Raw genomic sequence first — 20,580 nt, 5'->3', positions numbered from 1 at the left:
TGGAAGCTTCCAGCTGCTTTGTCTTTGGAGGGTGTGTACCTCTTACGCTGCCCACCACACTGAGGCACTTGGCAAGCCCCACATGGCCGCAAGGACTTATTAGGCATGTATGGCTTGGTTGTTGGTGCAGGGGGCTGTGCCACAGGTACAAAGCTCTGACTGCATGATGGCCCACGAAATATGATGGAGGGAGCCTGTGGCTGTGCAGGAAGAACCAGGAGTACGGGTGCTGCCGACACAGCGGGTGGTTGTTCCACTGCACAGCAAAGGCCATCAGGTATACCTGAAACACATGACCATTTTGACTGTTATTGGATATGCTTAGAAGTGATGACTAAAGCTGTGAAATAAAATGCATCATTGAAACTACGCTATATCGAAGTGTTTTTTTTTTTTAATTACTCACTTGGAATGGCATAATCCCACATCTCTGTGAAGGAATGGCATTGTACAGGTGTGCGTGCAACCCCTCCAAAGAGTTACTGCCTCGCCGGCACCTGTGCTTGTTCAGCCGAACGCCATTCAGCACCACCACCTTCACAGAAACATACAGCTGTATGCCAGGGGGATCCTGTAAAGCACAACGAATTGCAAGTTCCTTATTTATTCTGGTGTCCTTTGAAATGTTGCCATACAAGTTTGAATGGTTTTATAATGACACAAGATGACTGCAAAGACATTAACCCACCTGCATGCAACTGAGATGCTTGCTTACAGTTGCCCAGTGAGCATCAACTGCCTCTGTCGACTTGAACAGGTGGATTCCGTCAATGTCAAGGCCTGCTGGTCCCCTGAACTCGGCAATGATGGACTCAATCACCAAAGCGGTCTCCTGTAACATGTATATTCTCAGCTTTGAGTGTTGTCACAACTAGAATGAGTGTAACACAACTGATGGACGGAGTAGGTTTTACCAATAACAAAACTGGCTTTATTTTCCCATATGGTGCAATTATCAAACAAACAAATGCACAAAACGTCTGCACCAAATCCAAATGACAAAGACAAAAGATAGCAAAGGCAAAACAAAGGAAACAGCATGACACGCCAATGCTGGGCCAAGACCAGCGGCGTAGGCAGTGTCTGCTGCAGGTAGAGTCTGCCGAAGGAGGAGGAGGAGCCAGAGCTTTTAAACAGTCAGGTGAACCTGCGCGCCGGGTGCACCCAATTAAGGCTTGTCACCTCCAATCAGGCAAACTGCACACCTGGAACACTCACAGAAACAACGAGGACAAACAGAGGGTTAAATATGGTGAAGGGAAAGGCACAGGCCAGCGGGCCGTCACAGTGTTAAATCAGTCGTTACTCCTAATGATCTTACATTTATTTTCAAAACTAGATCTGAGTGACACCTTAGTCCAGTACAGTTGAATCCATATTGACAAATAAGCAAGTATGTTTGCTTCTTATTCATGAAATTCATACATGGATCAATATCACACTTACCACAACCCCACAGGTAATGCGCCTGACATACGACCTGACCTGGTGAGGCTTGAGGAAGGCCATAATCTCCTCGTCCGAATACCTGGCGTACAGCTCTTGGTTGCCGCTCCTGACCGCCTGGACTAGGAGCATCATGTCCGCCTTGTTGTAGGCGAGCACCGCACCTGCCAAGGCACTCATGAACACCCCGTACTTGGCGTGGCTCTGTTTGATGACAACAGCATCCCAGCGGTGCAGCCAGGGTCGGATGTCCAGTCTGACCACAGTACCCCTCTGCACCCAGTCACCAAACAGATTCTCCAGGAAGGATGAACCGCTGAAATTATATCAACATTTTGTGTACGTGTGTTACATGTTTTTATAACTGTGTTATCCATGTGTGTCTTGCAAAAAAATTATATGAAGTTAACTGATATGTACATCACTTGGATTATCAATTTCATCATAGGTTTCAATGGAATTGTTATTAAACTTACCGACAGCAGTTGTTGTCTGCATATAAGACTTTTGGCGCAGGAGCATTGGCACGTCGAAACCGGGCAATGAGACCTCTCGCCATGCGCTTGTTCTAAGTGTGTGGGTACACTTTTTATGGGATGTTTGTTCGTTCTCAACTCCGTGTCACCAGACCCGTTAGCTGCTAGCGCTAGCCAGCTAGCCTACTGACAGGTTGTCAATACGTTGTCATTACACATTAACAAGCCAAATCCCGCATATGTCAACGATGGTATGGTCAGTTGCTGATTTCCAGACAATCTTTTATCTTTTGACAAAATCGGCACAGCTTTATACATGCCTAACAAATGTCTAACTAGCGAAGGATGAAGAGGATAAAACTTACCTGAGTAACAGTAACGTCGTACATGAGATTCACCGATAGTGGCCTCCGGAGCCGTATAAATTAGATGACGTTTGAAATTCCTCGCTCAATGATTGGTGAGTTGAGCGCTACAAAATATTAAAACATCTTTCAATTCAACAAAAAAACCTGATCAGCTGGTTCATTTAGGAATAGAAAAGACAAAGTCATTGGTGGGTTAGCGCTCAACTTTGCTCAACGGCGCTCAACCATTGGTCGGTTGAGGATCCGGTGCCGTAAGCTTTTCCTCATTTCGACCAGTAGGGTGTACTATTGTATCACCACTGTAGTTATAACAGTGCTGTAGTGTGAACACAGCTCCAGTTTCATATTGCTGTTTTGAACAGTTTATCCAATTTGCTCCAAAACCACCTGCTAAGAATTGGTGACTCACTCAGCCTTCTCTTGATCTAGATTCTAGAGTCTATGGTCACGCACACCACTGCATGTCAGACATGCTTTTAAGGTATATACCCTGTAGATCCCTCAGGTCCTCAGGTACTGGCCTTTTAACTATTCTGAAGATTCCAACAACACCTATCTACTTCGTGTTTCAAATGAATAGCACTGGGCAGAAGTCTGCACAGGGATGCTACAGACACATTAGCACACTGCAAAATACTGTCACCTATCTAACCATCTGTTCCAAAGCAACAGTAATATATACTGTAGGAGTCTGCAGTGCACAGGGGTTACACACTCATCAGTACCCTCTAAAATACTGTCACTATCATATTTCCTGTTCCACATGAATAGTACTATATAGGAGTCTGCAGAGGGGTTACCTTGTTGGGAAACACAGTGTTTATCTCCTGCAGCTTGGTCATGATGTGAGGGTTGGTTGCCAGATTGTAGGCCAGGAAGGACAGAGAGCTACTGGTGGTCTCATAGCCAGCAAAGATGAAAATCATCGCCTGGGACAAGATCTCATGATCGCTCAATCAATGACGATGGAGAGAGTGGGAGAAATGGGGTGGTAGGTGTGAGAAAGGGACTTATTAGAGTGTTTCCACAGTGTATGTCAGTCTAATCAATGAAATCGATAGCTTCATTTATTAAGCACAAAATGATTTAGACTGAAAGCTATATGGGGGCAGTTTTACCGACTGTGAGGAACAGTGGGTTGAAGATGTCAAACTTGAGCATTTTCTTGATGTTGGTCATAAAGGGGTCAGAGGGGTTGTGGACTGAGTCGATGTCGACACTGAATGAAGTGCTGACGACCACATCCATACTGTATGGTCCAAAGACCCTGGAACACAACCACACAATCTTTGACCACCAGAACCACAACCACAAAATTAAAGGGGGAGTTCACTGAAATTACAAATTCACCTTATCTTCTCGGAGAGAAATCCTCACTCTTTTAGTTCAATGGGCTCTTCGTTATCGGACTTCTTCTTCAGATTGCTGACCAAATTACCAGAGTGCTGCTTCATGATCCCGAACATCTGAGTTGGGAAGGATACATGGAAAAACATGATGATTGATACATGGATTAATATGTGCAAAACATGGGTTAATATCATGTTTGAAACAGGAATTATTTTAATATTTATATAGCCTGAGAATATACATTCATACAGGATACATTATGTATATAGTCAAGGAATAAGTGACTCCAAAGATGAACTATTATTCTATACTCTGTCATCTGACCACTGAACTTATCTAAGATAAGATTAAATATGCTTTATTGTCCCGGATAGAAATTTGTCTTGGACAATTAAAGTTGCTGCTTCACACAACAACAAACAACAATGAATGCACACTATACACATAGTACAAATCACATAAACACACACACACGTCAGAGTTGTTAGTCATTCATTTATTTGTGTTGTTGGAATGAATAAAAGAAGGAGAGGAGAGATGGGACTGTACCTCTTTGATCCGCCCACTGGTGAAGGAGGGAGACAGGACACTGCGGATCCGTCTCCATGTATCATCCTCAGCGATAAACACGGCGTCATACAGAGGCCCGTTGAGATAGAAATTCTAGAAAAATAATAATTATTATATACTGCAAGATTAACCTAATATTAATAATGCTATAATAACAAGGATATTATCTATTTAAGAAGCCCTTATGTTTTTTTCCCCATACAACAACTTCAATTTAGCGTATTACCCTCCTGTTACTGAAAAGATGGTAGCATTCCTTGATGAGGATGGTTTAGATCATGGCTGTGTCCATGATACACAGGACGGGCTGACAGCCATCATAGATCCTACAGACCAGCAAAAACAAAGATAGTTAGATACACACTCACCCAACACTTTATTAGGAACACTATACTAATACTGGGTAGAGCCTCCCTTTGCTCTCAAAACAGCCTCAATTCTTTGTGACATTGATTCCTTTGAGATTCTGGTCCATGATGACATGATTGCATCACGCAATTCCTGTACATTTTTCAGGTGCACTTTCAAGATGTGAATCTCCCGTTCTGCCACATCCCAAGGTGTTCTATTGGATTCAGGTCCGGTGACTGGGAAGGCCACTGAAGAACACTGAACTCATTGTCATGTTCATGAAACCAGTTTAAGACGAGTTTTGCTTTGTGACATGGTGCATTATCATGCTGGAAGTAGCCATTAGAAGGTGGGTAAATTGTGGCCATGAAGGGATGCACATGGTCAGCAACAATACTTAAATAGGCTGTGGCATTCAAGCAAATATACCGTGGATAGAGACAGACAGACCCATCACAGATCCTGCACTCTTAGAAAAAAAGTGCTACCTAGAACCAAAAAGGGTTCTTCTTCCACTGTCCCTTTGAAGAAACCTTTTGGGTTCCATGTAGAACCCTTTCCACAAAAGGTTATACAGTACCGTGCGTAAGTAATGGGACAGTGAAGCATTTTTTCTTCTTTTTGGATTTGAAATAAAAACGTAGAGATTTATTTTTGGAGGCCCGTGATGGGCCTAACCCAAAACTCAAAGAATATCTCGCTGTCCCTCTCCTTAAATATCATTCCCAACAAAGGACAAGGTGTGAGATACATTACAATAGCAAAGCAATTGACAAATGGTGAAAGCTGAAAAATCTGAAACATAGTCAAAACCTTAGGCTTGCCAAAATCAAGCACTGATGAGCTCAGCAATCGCAAATGGCTGAGGCTTTACTGCAAGATGCAAACCACTAGTTATCCTTAAAAAGGATAGTCAGGTTACAGTTTGCTAAGAAGTACCTAAAAAGCCTGCAGAGGTGTGGAAAAAAGTCTTGTGGACAGATAAGATGAATATTATCAGAGTGATTGCAAGAGGAAAGTTTGGAGAAAAAAGGATCTGCCCAAGGTTTACAGCATACCATCTCATCTGTGAAACATGGTGGAGGGGATGCTATGGTTTGGGCATGTATAGCTGCCACTAGAACTTGCTAACGTATCATAATTGATGATGTTACTGCTGACAGCAGCAGCAGAATGTATTCTGAAGTGTACAGAAATATCTTGTCTGGTCGAGTAAAAGCAATGCTTCCAAATTCATTGGATGGCGCTTCGTCATACAGTAAGACAATGACCCAAAACATACTGCCATTGGAACTAGGGAGATTTTCAGGGCGAAAAAGTGGAAAGTTCTTGACTGGCCATGTCAATCTTTGGATTTAAATCCTATTGAACATGCATTTCATTTTCTGATGGTAAGATTATGGGCAAAAAGACCTAAAAAACTGAAGATGGCTGGCCTGGCAGAATATCACCAGAGAAAATACCCAGCACCTGGTGGGGTCAATGGGTCCCAGACGGACCAAATACTAAATATGAGTGCATCATTTCGACCATGTATACCAATACTAGACAAAAGAAAAGAAAAGAATCTAGCAAAAGCAAACTATGTTCTGACAGGGTTTGACTCATCTAATACGACATCAGATCTGGATAGGTTCCTTGATTTCCTCTGAAAGGTGACATAGGCATGAAAACATGTACACAACATCAAGAAGAAACCATTGATTAAAGCCAAATCAATTGACAGAGGCATGGCAGAAAATGTGTGTTGTCTCTTTAAAAGAAATGTTAAAAATCTCTTTGTTTTCCCTGAATGAAACAAAGCACAGGTGTTTAACAGGCCAGCCCCACCCCTGATTACAATGATCCACACATGGAGACAGCCAAAGCAACATAGATCAATAAGACATCCCACATGTCACACCAGAATGTGTGTTGGCAAGAGTGTGCCCTTATAGCCAGGATCCACTCTCTGGTCACATCTCCCTGATGTTGGTTATGAAGAACTTTATCAAACGTTTGGATTTGAAATTAAACAATTACTACAAGGTTAAAGTAGAGATTCTCAGCTTTTATTTGATGGTATTTGTATACACATTCGTTTCACCATTTAGAAATTACCCCACTTTTTATGCATAATCCCCCTATTTCAGTGTACCCAAAAGTAATGGGACAGACTTATCAAATGTCCAAATGAAGCAGTCATGTTTAGTATTTAGTGGACAATCCACTAGTATTTAGTGGACAATAACTGCCTGAAGTCTGCAACCCACTAACCTCACCAGACGCTGGGCATCTTCTTTGGTGATGCTCTGCTAGGCCTGTACTGCAGCCATCTTTAGTTGTTGTTTGTTTTGAGGTCTTTTTGCCTAAATTCTTATCATTAGGGAAATGTAATGCATGTTCAATTGAATTTTAATCTGAAGATTGACTTGGCCAATCAAGATCTTTCCACTAGTTGCTATGGCAGTGTTTTGGGTCATTGTTTTATTGTATGGTGTGGCTCCATCCAATGCATTTGGAGGCATTTGCTTGCACTCAAGCAGACAAGATGTTTCTGTGCACTTCAGAATACATTCTGCTGCTGCCGTCAGCAGGTACAATCATCAATTAAGACAAGTTAGCAAGTTCTAATGGCAACTATACATGCCCACACCTAACACCCCCTGCACCATGTTTCACAGATGAGGTGGTATGCTGTAAATCTTGGGCAGATCCTTTTTTCTCCAAACTTTTGTCACTCTAGTCCATGATAATATTCATCTTATCTGTCCACAATACCTTTTACGAGACCTCTGCAGGCTTTTTAGGTACTCTTTTTTAGCAAACTGTGACCATCCTTTTTGATGATAACTAGTGGTTTTTGATGTGTGAGAAAACGTGTTCGTTATTTGAAGAGAAGACAAACTACTTCTTACTTTTAGCTATTTATTTACATGTCAGAATTCTAGGCTTGTACAAGGACCACTTTTGGCGATGAAAATCACAGTCAGCAAGCTGTTAATCTGTAACCAACCCTCCAAAAATGGATGCATTCAAACAGTCAAACAAAGTATTTACAGTATACAAAATTATTGTGATTGGCTATTTGGTTGGGGAGGAACCATGGTTTAGACTTGGCATCCCTTGTTGTTCACGGGCTGGTCACACCATTGTCCTATCTGCGGAGTCAGCACTCTGTAAGAGATAAGACACCTACTCTGGTATGTCCTCCCTAGCCTATCCTCCCTAGCCTGGTACTATTCCACTATAGCTCTTTGTGTAAGCGTGTGTTGCAACATCTTTCTTGATGACCTGGCTTAACCTCTCCATGTATTAATTCAACGTACTATGGGACTAATGCTTGATCCATCGCTCATTTGTCAACAGGCCATCACATTAGTAAATTTAGCACACTGCAGTAATGTATTTTTATTATAGCAATAATAAACTGTTTTTATAAAAATAATTTCTATCAGATGATAAATGTGTCTTCCTCTTAGTTATAAACAAACCAGAATTAAATGCATAGGTCTATGTATGGATGGATGGATGGATGGATGTACTCATTGGAACAGCTGGAAGACTTTCTCTGCATCCCCGAAAAAACACATGTACGCAAGCACACACGCACGCACGCACGCACGCACACACACACACACACACACACACACACACACAGGCATGTTTAAGATATGCGTAGCCCATGTTTATTAGTTGACTTAGTTGTGGGGTTAGTTTAGATACAACGCACGATGCAACAAACAGGTACAATATCAGCACACCTCAGCATTGCTACACCCACGTGCTACCACAGGGAACTGGTACCCGCATAGTTAGATATGGTGCTGGTCCCACACCAGAGAGAACTGGTATGTTCCAGATCATTATACGAGGTAACTAGCTAGTAAATTATTAATTACTAGAAAGTGCTCAGTAGTCCTAGGGCTACAAACACAAGCTGACCAACCCTCCTGCAAACAGGGTGCTAATATTTCTCAATATTACCTTGTCAAAGCTAGCCAAGGTTCTCAGCTGTCCGGAAACAACAAGTAACTTAGTTAGCCGTCCGTCCCAAGTGCTAGCTGTAGCCTACACATGTGACCTTGCAAGTTCTAATAATAACCTGAGGAATTATCGTCGAGCTAGGGTTCAACAATAACAAAGAATTGAGAGCTCACAGGTTAGCCTGCTAGCTCAGAGAGTTAACAGGTGCTCAGAAGGTGAAAATCGTCGTTGAGCTGAACCGTAAGATTCTATCAGAGACAATCTAACGCCCCGTGAGAATCATAGGCTGAGGTGTAGCCAGCTACAACAATACAACTACAGTACACTTTTCAACCTCATGCCCCATGAGAATCATGGGCTGAGGTGTAGCCAGCTACAACAACACAACTACAGTACACTTTTCAACCTAACGCCCCGTGAGAATCATAGGCTGAGGTGTAGCCAGCTACAACAATACAACTACAGTACACTTTTCAACCTCATGCCCCATGAGAATCATGGGCTGAGGTGTAGCCAGCTACAACAACACAACTACAGTACACTTTTCAACCTAACGCCCCGTGAGAATCATAGGCTGAGGTGTAGCCAGCTACAACAACACAACTACAGTACACTTTTCAAACTAACGCCCCATGAGAATCATAGGCTGAGGTGTACCCAGCTACAACAACACAACTACAGTACACTTCAGACAGTCAGAGAGTGAAGAGTGGAAAGGATGAAATGGCGCGCTTGTAGCATCCCTTTATTGGGACAGGTGATAGGCGTTGCTATCACTTGCAAGTGTGTACGAGGTGTGATTATGTGAATCAAGATGTAAATACAGTGCTCTCGGAAAGTATTCATACCCCTTCACTTTTTCCACATTTTGTGATGTTACAGCCTTTTTCCTCATCAATCTACACACAATACCCCATAATGACAAAGCAAAAACAGGTTTTTAGAAATTGTTGCTAATTTATTCAAAATAAAAAACTGAAATATCACCTTTACATACGTATTCAGACCCTTTACGTTTTTTGTTGAAGCACCTTATTGCGTATTGTGTGTAGATTAATGAGGAAAAAAAATAATTTCATCTATTTTTGAATAAGGCTGTAACATAACATAATACGGAAAAAGTGAAGGGGTCTGAATACTTTCAGAATGCACTGTATGTGCCTGTTATAGTCCCATTGTGTGATTGGTGTGTGTACTGATTTCTGGCACAGGCCTTAACTGATCCAACAAGTTCACCAATCATCAATGGTGTGATATGAAGTTGATGGATTTTAATGTTACATGCTACACCAGTGCGTGTCTAAAGTGTTGACATTGCGCGGCTGCTGCAGCAGCAACGCAAAATGATTCTTGGAGTGCTTGGAAATGGTATCAATGCTTTTTGGACGCTTAAAAACATATTCAATTAGTTTCATAGTATGGTAAAGTAATAGAAACATAGATTATAGAAATACATACAATAGTGGTACCTGTATGAAAAACAAAGTGATTGTCCTCGTTTATATTTGGAGGTAGAGGACAAACCCCAACTCTAAGATATTCAGACTTGACAAGACAGAATCCATGTACAGAATCCATAAATTAGAAATTCCTTGCAGAAACAGATTGGGAGGCTATTTCTTCTGCATCCACACGTGAAACTGGTCACGTTTCTGGTGTAAGAGTAAATACTGCCATCTAGGGTTTAGAGATGGTTAACAGGAAATGGATACATTATTTTACGGATGTACTTTAGGCCTACGTTTGAGTAATTTAGCAGAAGCTCTTATCCAGAGCGACTTAAAATAAATAGCTACATTCATCTTCAGCTACATACATCACGGTCATCACAAGTAAGACTTTCTATAATAATAAATGCCACAAGCAGTCACAGTGGTAGAGAAAGGAAGTCAATTTAATTTAATGTTCAACTTAATTTATTGAACTTAAGACAACTATATAACTTGATTTGCTATGTATCCCTAAATAGCGGCCAATTGTGTTGAGGTTTCCAGGCTAACGGTGTCGGCATGTGCAGTCCCCTGTCTTATCTCTGCACCCCCACACGCTCTCAGCCAGGGCCACATCAACAAGGCTTTTGACAGAAAGGCTCGTCCCCTGGTTTGCCTGATTGTGTACCAGCTGAGCCATCAGAGGAGTCGCTCTCAACGAGAACATGAGGGTTGGGGCATATCTGGAGCCATCGTTCATCTGAAATTAAAAAAGTAACATCAGAGGGGAGTGCAAGGTGAGACAAGAATTGGACAAATTCAACTGAGAGTTGAAGGTCATGGACTAAATGCTATAGTAAAACTAGCAACAATCACCTTCATCTACTTAGTCTATAGGTTCTCTACCATCTCTCTAATCGTCACCATGCTCACCTTCTTCAATGTCTCCCTCTCCTGTTCTAGCTTCTCCTTTTCCTGGCTCAGTTTAAGTCTTTCTTCGGCCTCCATCACCAGGGCCTCTCTCCTCTTGACTGCCTCCATTTCTTTTTCCATCTGTTTCTTGGCCTTGAGAAATGTCTCCTTCTCCTTCCACATCCCGAGCATTTCTTGCTCCACCTTCTGCCCGTCTCTTTTGATTTTCATCCACTCCTTCTTTATCATTTGCAACTCTGCTCCGACCTTCTCTGTCTTTCTAAGCATCTCCTTTGAGGTCTCCTTCTCCTGCTCTTCCTTCTCTTTTTCCTTGCTCAGTTTAAGTCTTTCTTCGGCCTCCATCACCAGGGCCTCTCTCCTCTTGACTGCCACCATATTTTTCTCCATCTCTTTCTCCATCTGTTTCTTGGCCTTGAGAAATGTCTCCTTCTCCTTCCACATCCTGAGCATTTCTTGCTCCACCTTCTGCCCGTCTCTTTGGATTTTCACGCTCTCCTTCCTCATCATATTTAACTCTGCCTCTGCCTTCTCAGCCTTTCTAAGTATCTCCTTTGAGGACTCCTTCTCTTTCTCAATCTCCATCATGAGGATCTTGATCCCACTGTCCATCTCCTCCCTCTCCCTATTGAACTCATTCCTGTCCTCCTGCAGTCTTTCTGCCTTTCTGGCCAGGATCTCCTCCTCCCTCTGCCTAACTTTCTGGTCCCTTCTCTTTTGTTTCTCATATTCCTCTATCTTTTTCTCAAACTCTGCCTTCTCTGTCTTAATCCTCTCATGCTCCTTCCTGATATCCTCAATACTCATATATATTTTCACCTCCATTGTTTTTATGCACCTACAGTAGATAGAACACAAACAAAAATTATTGAAATAATCTCCACACACCCATACTATAATGCAACAGGAATGTCAGAAAGATTCCCCAAATGAGAATGGGATAACAATCTTTGAGTTTGCCCTCCTGAATCAGTCAACAAATACCAATACACCGATTGGCAGCAAAGAAATGTTATTATCTATAATGTGCGTTCGGCTGGCGTCATAATGGGTTTGGAATGACTATCATGGTAATTCACTGCCTAACAACTCTTATCAGCGTTCGATGCAATGGTTCGAAGTGACTTGGTCCTGTCAGAGGCCTATGTTAGAGTCAGCAAAAGCTTCCAGTGTGGGTTGGCTGGCTATGTTTGTTGACACGCCTTGAAATATAGCCTACAATTGTGGCCAACAGGTCAAATATCAGTGGCCATATAATGGGCACATTTTATTAACTGGAATCGGCCTGGTACAGGTAGGAGCCTATAGGCTAATAAGCAGAAGACCTCGGCAAAATTAAAATAGCCCTAATTCAATTCATGGGTTAGGTCTGGGTTAGGTCATTTAGGTCTCTCATAATAATAATAAAAAATATATTTTATTTGGAATGTGTTTTTCATTTGGAGCTGACAATTTCAAAGCCTGTGCAGTTGAGTGCAATAGACACACGAACAAAAACACAAACAAAACACTAACAACAACAAGAGGACAGGACCTAAAGGAAGGCCTTTCTAAAGATGTGAGTTTTTAGGCATATAGAAATATCCAACGCTGAATTCGACTTAATGGGAATATCATCTCCTAGTGACAGATATCTCTCAGTGACATTTTTACGCGTCCCTTGTCCAAATGCTGTAAAGGTAGTCGGCCTATGCCGTCTCAAGTATTTACAAATACAAGTGTTATAAAACTATACTATATGTCAACTATACTACATCTCTGGCCTACATTAGCCTACCTCAGTCAGTAGGCTGTGTATAAGCGCCGAATCATCCGGTTATAATCTCTTTATATCTCACTCTGGTAATACTGATTGCACAGGTTCAGGTTGCTCGTTATGCCACTGAACTAAAAGTTCAAGAACTTTGTGTATTATTGCAGAACATTCTCAATTCTGTGTACATATCAACGTCATAATGATACCAATGGCAACGCATTTTGGGTGGAATCCTAACTCCAAATCCGCGCGCGTAAATCTTGCATTCATGTCAATGGGAAATTGATTCGATTTACACGCGGATCGGATTCCACTGCAATACACATTTAAGTTTAAGTTCATTTGAATTTATAGTGCATTTTACCCACAATATACGGCTTACACAAAAGTAGCCTACAAGACAAATACAACATTTGAAAAAACATATTGCATAGAATCAAATTTGGGGATATACAGGTTTTTTTTCTTTATAAAGTACATTACAAACATAAAGTCTCATAAAGTACATTACAAATACGAAACAATTATTAGTCATATTTTTTATTAGTAATAATAATAAGTATTTTATATTTAATACAAAATAGATTAAATGGTGAAATTGGTGTGTATAAATATATAAAACTTGACTCATAATCCGTATAGTGCTGTTTTTGGAGTAATTACTAATTACTAGTAATTACTAGTGTGTGCGGACTGCGCTCCCTGTCCCGTCTTTCTGCTGTGGGGCAGCGGAGCACTCTTGCCCCATCGTTGCGAGGGGAACAACGTGAGCGTGTTTGGCGTAAGCAGGAAAAACCTCACGCAAATTATATTGGGTATGAATTCTGCCTAGCAACAGGTGGCGAAAAACTATTAAACGCTAATGTCGTTAACGTGGTCTGACATGACAGGAAATAATCATAAAGCAATTCAGTTCATCTACTGTACGTCTATCGCTAATGCTAGCTAGCTAAAGTTTTCACAATGAATCGTGTAGATTATTTGTTGACCATGCGGTTTAGTACATTGCCTTTGGAAGAGAAGTTGGAGATAAAACGTTTAGGGCCAACAGGAATGGTTTGACAAAAAGAGATGGCTAACCGCTACCACCTCGAAACATGCGCTGTTCTGTTTCCCATGTATGATTTTTAGTGGAGACTATTTGGGCATCGGCTGGATTCAAAGACATTATACATCTGTCAGAACAGAACAGACACCAGCGACTGAACGGCCTTGACATGATTTCCATTGAAAATGCATTGATCCAGGGACAGATGGATTTCAACAGTAAAGTCATCGAGAGGTTTGCTGAAGCAACGAACCGCCGCGCTACTTTCCTATTCAAGTGAGCAGGTCTGTTTGGACATGTATGACAAATGGACAATGCGCCGTTCACTGTAGACTATATTGCTTTTGTTTTGTAGTCATTTTAAACGTTATACTACCTGTGATATAAAGTGGAGGACTAAATGTTACGTATAGGCCTAATATCTAGACAGTTGATGGGCACACTTGTTACTTGTCGCTTTCAGAACCCTGGACTGGGCTCGGGCTGTATATTCATATAGTTCCGTTAATTAGCCTAGCCTACTTTCCGTGATTTAATGTGACTTTTGTAGTGTGTTATAGCCTCTGCACTGATGATATTTATTTCACATTTAAAATAATACAATTGATAAAACCTGATTAAACTTTCCTACAAGTTAACGATGTGCCGAATGCTTGTATTTTGATTAAACATGCAAGTTATTGAAGACACGTGTCTGTCTCATCTTTTTACTTTGTTGCAGTATAGGCGTTCTGTGTCGCGCTGAAGCGTATGAAGTGTATTCAGTTATGGGGTTTACTGTACATACTTTTTCTCTGCACTGTTCCTGCTGCAGAGGATGCGTAAACGATTTTCCCATGTTGTTTTTTGGTTGTGGTCTGTGTTTATACATTTAGGCTATTAGTTGTATCCTACTTTTCAGTTTTACAAGTCAAATCTTATGACAGATGAGATGGCACTTCAACCGATAAAATGCAGGTACATTTTGACTACTGCTGCACTACGATACCCATAGATAGACCCAATACATTGGTAACTGCACTACTTATACAGCTCATATACTGCTTATACTGTTCATACTGCATTCTATATTTATTCTGCTTATAATGTTACTGTTAATACATATATTGCTTATACTGCACTACTTATACTGCTCATATACTGCTTATACTGCTCATATACTGCTTATACTGCACTACTTATACTGCTCATATATTGCTTATACTGCTCTACCTGTATATATTGTTCACATTGCACTTTTCTGCTTTTTTGCACTTCTGGTTAGACGCTAACTGCATTTCGTTGTCTCTGTACTTGTACTCTGCACAATGACAATAAAGTTGAATCTAATCTAACACCTATTTATTGTCATGTTTTGATGGCATGTTGTTCATTCTCATGTTATGATTTAGTTTGTGATTATACACACGTTTTTAGCGTGATGATAGAGACCCACTACCAGACGAGTACAAAACATGCACAAGTCACATGCAAATCCCTGCCCTGCAGACGACAGACAACAACTGTCTCTGTACAACTAGTCCTGGACCTCCACTATTAGACAGATACAAAGAGAGCAGCATACAGTAGCAGCAGAGCCCAGAGGCAAGGCGAGGCAAGGCAAGGCAAGGCAAGTTTATTTATATAGCACATTTCATACACAGAGGCAATTCAAAGTGCTTTACGTAAAATAGATAAAAAGGAAACAGCATGACATTTTTTTTTGAATAAAAACGCATAAAAGACATAAAAAAAGAATAAAAGTCACAGTGCATTTTAGGGTCACAGTGCAATTATTAGCGCCAATTTAGTTTCAATTTAAGGCAAAAGCGAAGCCCTTTTTTTTTTTAAGCCCATTTTTGAAAGTAGCCAGTGTTGAGGCTGATCCTAGATCTATGTGTAACATAATAACTGAGAGACCTGCAGCAGGGCAGGTCCTCATCACTGGCTGTCTGCTTTGAGCTGGTTGTCGTTGGACTCCTGGCAGCGGAACAGCAGCTTGAGTTTGATGGGCCGTATGGGCATCAGAGTGTTCTGTAGGTCCATCTCAATGGGGATCTGGTGAGAGTTGACACACAGTTAAAGTATGAAGGAACGAGTAAAACAGATGTCAGCGTTACACTATGAATGTTACCTAATACAGTATCACTGTTACGTTCGGGTAGCATTGCACGATAAATTCAAATAAACTCAAACTCCTGGACAACCTCTCTTGGGTCGACATACATTAAAATGGCCCTATGAAGTCTCGAGGGAGTTTTGCAGAAATACAAATAGCTTTTTTTTAAATCTCACACTTCCATCATTTAGTAGGTAGCCTATACTGAGGATGATTGGCGCCTAGTACTGAAAAATGCAATCTGGGAAATTAAATGGGGAGTACATACTCATGCAGTATGCAAGTACAGAATTGTAGTATGGGGGTTCAAACCCGGGTCTCCCATGTGGAAGACACAAACGCTACTATTAAGCCAAGAGGACATCCTCAAGGTCTGAGGGCGACACTTCAGTTTACATGTCTCAGGCAGGGCTACCTCATCACCCGAGTGTGATTCCAAAATCACCTCTGCTACATATAGAAACGCAACAAAGTCATAGGTACAAAATTATATTTACAATCATTGTATCATTATTTTGTTTCACCTCTGTCTCTTTGCAGACGGTGAAGTTGAACCTCTGTAGAATCTCCACCATCGCCAGTTTCATCAATACCAGAGCGAATCGCATCCCGATACAGTTCCGTGGGCCCAACCCGAACGGCATGTAGGTGTATGGGTCGATGCTCTCCTTGTTCTCCTTACTGAACCTACACACGGAGAGTTCAGAGGAGGAGGGGTTAAAGAACATATCAATTAAATCACAGTAATATGATGGTTATACATGGTTGAAGAAACCTGTTTGTGTTTGGTCGTCGCATTTAGGTTTGTTTTATGGTTGTTTGTGGAACACTGCTCTTATCGTTGCTGTTGTGATTGATATTGTGGTTGTGGTTAAGATGTGGCCCATTACCTCTCTGGTTTGAACTCCTCTGGGTCTTCCCACACATCGGGGTCACGGTGCAAGGTCCAGATGGGTATCATGACGACCATACCCTTGGGGATGGTGATGCCGCAGATCTCAACAGATTTCTTGGCGACTCTTTCAAGTCGATGGGGTACGACCTGAGAGACTCGTTGATCACGCTGTCTAGATAGTCCATCTGCATCAGAGCCTCGTACTGGATAGGAGCCTGCACAGGGATATTACACTCACATGAGCACTAGTGATTGGTCGTTCACGTAGCCGTAGCCCAGAACTAACTCTTTTTCGTCGCAAATCTGAAGAGCTGTTAGTTTTTTGTGTTTTTTTGGGGGGAAATGAACACAGTACTATACTTATTCTAATCTGCATAGCCTAATTTCATGACACCCGCATACAGAACGCCATTACTTTCAATGTACATGTGTAATAGTGTCTTGCTTTTTTGTTATACATGAATAAACAAAAAAATCGCTAAATAATGTTATCTTGATAGTTAGAAGAAAATACATTTAGATTCCACTGAACAATGTAAATGATAGATGTACACAAGGATCAATCAGAAGTCAAAATGCCACTAAACTGGGCTGCTTTTAGTGGATTGACTGCTTGGAATACTGAATGTGCTATAGTCTATTATTTCCTATCACAGTCGACAGACTACAAGAAAACTGTCAGGTGGTTCAAATGTGAATAACTTGGTATCCATTCCATTAACTGTGGCCGGGCAGCACCGAACAGCCCAGAGAACATTACCATGGTGCTTTTGAATATTAGGTCCCTATCTGGCAAAACCTTTATTGATCTTATCTCAGAGCGAAAGCTGCACTGTAATGTTTTTATCTGAAACCTGGCTAAACATGAATGCATGTCAGTCTATTAGAAGTGGGGAAAAATATATTTTCACTCTATTATTTATCTAGCCATGTCGCTGAGCAGATGAGAATTTCATGATGAATATGAATATGAATAGTACACCATCAACAGCTTCCTCCTGTGATAATGATTTAGCAACCAGCTTCAACACCAAACTAAGGGCAACTATCGACTCTGTAGCACCAGTCAAACTGAAAAAGGCTGTGGCCAAATTTAAAAGAATTTGCAGAAAGTCTGAGCGGACAAAAACTGCAGGTCCACCTTGATATTCTTCGAGAGCATCTTTCTGCTTTTAATAAGGCAATAAAAAAACGCCAAGACAGACGGGATCATTTCTCAAAATTGATAATGAATCATAACAACTCAAACAGTGCTCTTTTCAACGATTGACAGCCTTATAAATCCCGCCCACAAGACACCTGGTGATCTGCTCTCCACCTACAAATGTGAGGAATTTGCAACATACTTCTGAGATAAGAGAACCAATATTAGGTGAGGAGGATCACTCAGGCAAGACCTGAAGATGTGTTTGATGACTTGTTACCCCACCTTCCACCACATGGAAGCACTATGAACTCTTTTGCAGTGGTCATACAGAAATGCTCAGCAAAGTGGGGGTCTGTTCATCTGCACCTAAAACTACCATGGTGAAACCCCTCCTGAAGAAAAGTAACTTAGACTCTTCAGTCCTTAGCGATTTTAGGCCAATCTCCAACCTTCCCTTTTTAAGCAAAAAAATAATAATTCTTGAAAAAAAGGTGTTCAAACTGTTAAATAATCTCCTTATTCCCATTTGACATGTTCCAATCTGGCTTTTGTGCCGATCATAGCACTGAGATAGCACTATGTTGTTAAGTTATTAACTAGGTTCTTAATGGCCTTAGAATTAATTAATTAATGCTGATGCCAAAATGCTCTTTGTCCTTGTCCTGCTGGACCTGAGTGCAGCTTTTGATACTGTGGACCATGATATCCTTATTGATAGACTTGAGAAGTGGGTTGGCCTCTCTGGTCCAGTTCTTAACTGGTGTAGGACCAACCTAACTGGCCATTTTGTTTCCCATTGGTGACCACACCTGTGGGGTTCCTCAAAGTTGAATTTTAGGGCCTGTACTCCTCGTCAGTGTCATCAGGAAGCACAATATTAATTACTGCAGTTACGAAGATGACACCCAGCTGTACATTTCTGTATCACCCAACAATTTCAGTTTGATTGATTTCCTGGTGAAATATGGATGTCACAGAACTTCATACAGCTCAACCAAGATAAGACAGAGGTACTAGTCATTCGAGCAAAAGCCGAAAGAGAGAAACTGTCTGCACACTTAAAGACACTACTTACAGTAACACTAAGCACCAGGCAAAAAAACAAGGTGTCACCATTGACTCAGATCTTAATTTTGAAACCCATATCAAGAATGTGACTAAAACATATTTGTATCACTTAAAGAAGAGTAAGTAAGTTTGTCGGAAATCTGCCATCGTGGAGAAATTCTGTCTGAAGTTGTCCAAACAACAACATCCTCCCTAATAATAATATATCCCCCCGAAATGAACTTGCAGTGTTGGACATTAGCTGTTGTGTTTCTGCATGCGCACACGATTGGGAGAGGCAGCCACCAGAGAAAGGTCAGTCTACTCCCCTAGAACACCCCTGGCACTAACAACATGTTTATATGCAAACCGAATGTCAGGTAGGACACTGCATTTTAAAAAGCGTGTTTTCCGAACCAAAACAGCGTTCGTAAATGAAATATTTATTCATAAGGGATTTATTATAAGGGATCTTGTTCCCTGATCGCTACCGATTAAAGATAGTCACTACAACCGTTAGGAAGCTTTTAGAAAGCTTGAATATTACATGGACCTTTACAGAACACAGCTGTAAAGGTGCAACCTTTCCTCTCCCAGGCTGACACTGAGAGACGAATGCATGCTTGTATTACTAGCAGCCTTGATTACTGTAACACTCTCCTGTCTGGTCGACCAAAGAAAGCTCTTGGCAAATGATACAAAATGCAGCAGCACGTGTCAGATGGAGAGCACATATCACACAAGTCTCTGCACTGATTACCTGTTAGTTTTATAATTTATTTTAAGATAATTGTATTAGTTTAGAAATCACTCTATGGTCATGCACACCACTGCATGTCAGACATGCTTTTAAGGTATATACCCTGTAGATCCCTCAGGTCCTCAGGTACTGGCCTTTTAACTATTCTGAAGATTCCAACAACACCTATCTACTTCCTGTTTCAAATGAATAATACTGGGCAGAGGTCTGCACAGGGATGCTACAGACACATTAGCACACTGCAAAATACTGTCACCTATCTAACCATCTGTAGAAGTCTGCAGTGCACAGGGGTTACACACTCATCAGTACCCTCTAAAACACTGTCACTATCATATTTCCTGTTCCACATGAATAGTACTATATAGGAGTCTGCAGAGGGGTTACCTTGTTGGGAAACACAGTGTGTATCTCCTCCTGCAGCTTGGTCATGATGTGAGGGTTGGTTGCCAGATTGTAGGCCAGGAAGGACAGAGAGCTACTGGTGGTCTCATAGCCAGCAAAGATGAACATCATTGCCTGGGACAAGATCTCATGGTCACTCAATCCTATGATGATGGAGAGAGGGGGAGAATGAGAGGGAGGAGAGGGAGAGTGGGAGAAATGGGGTGGTAGGTGTGAGAAAGGGACGAAGTAGAGTATTTCCACGGTGTGTTTGTAGGTATAGGTGTTTGAGGCAGGTACTGTATGTGTGTGTGTTAGATGCTAGTATACAGTGTGTATGTGTGTGTGTGTGTGTGTGTGTGTGTGTGTGTGTGTGTGTGTGTGTGTGTGTGTGTGTGTGTGTGTGTGTGTTTAAGGCAGGCACCTTTACTCTGCTCCTCTCCCTTTTAGTTGCTGTCTTTCTGTGAGTCTATCATCAGCTGCAGGAAATCTACCCGACTCTGGAAGCAGGCTTACGTCAGATCAAAATCACATGAGAACTACCAGATGCTACCAAAT

General features: G+C 41.4%; 1 pseudogene across 1 annotated transcript in view; it reads right to left on the bottom strand.

The window, feature by feature from the left end:
• The window catches only part of LOC310824107 (cytochrome P450 3A27-like), a 56,480-nt pseudogene that overhangs the window by 78 nt on the left and 35,822 nt on the right, over nucleotides 1–20,580 (bottom strand). The window contains exon 3 of the transcript in view: nucleotides 47–256. The product of the transcript in view is annotated as a cytochrome P450 3A27-like (transcript). The remainder of the gene's footprint in view (nucleotides 1–46; nucleotides 257–20,580) is intronic.

The sequence above is a fragment of the Argentina silus genome, assembly GCF_951799395.1.
Source record: "Argentina silus genome assembly, chromosome: Y".
Taxonomy (NCBI): domain Eukaryota; kingdom Metazoa; phylum Chordata; class Actinopteri; order Argentiniformes; family Argentinidae; genus Argentina; species Argentina silus.
Note: the sequence above shows the minus strand (reverse complement) of the source record. Positions and strands in the feature narration are given on the sequence as shown.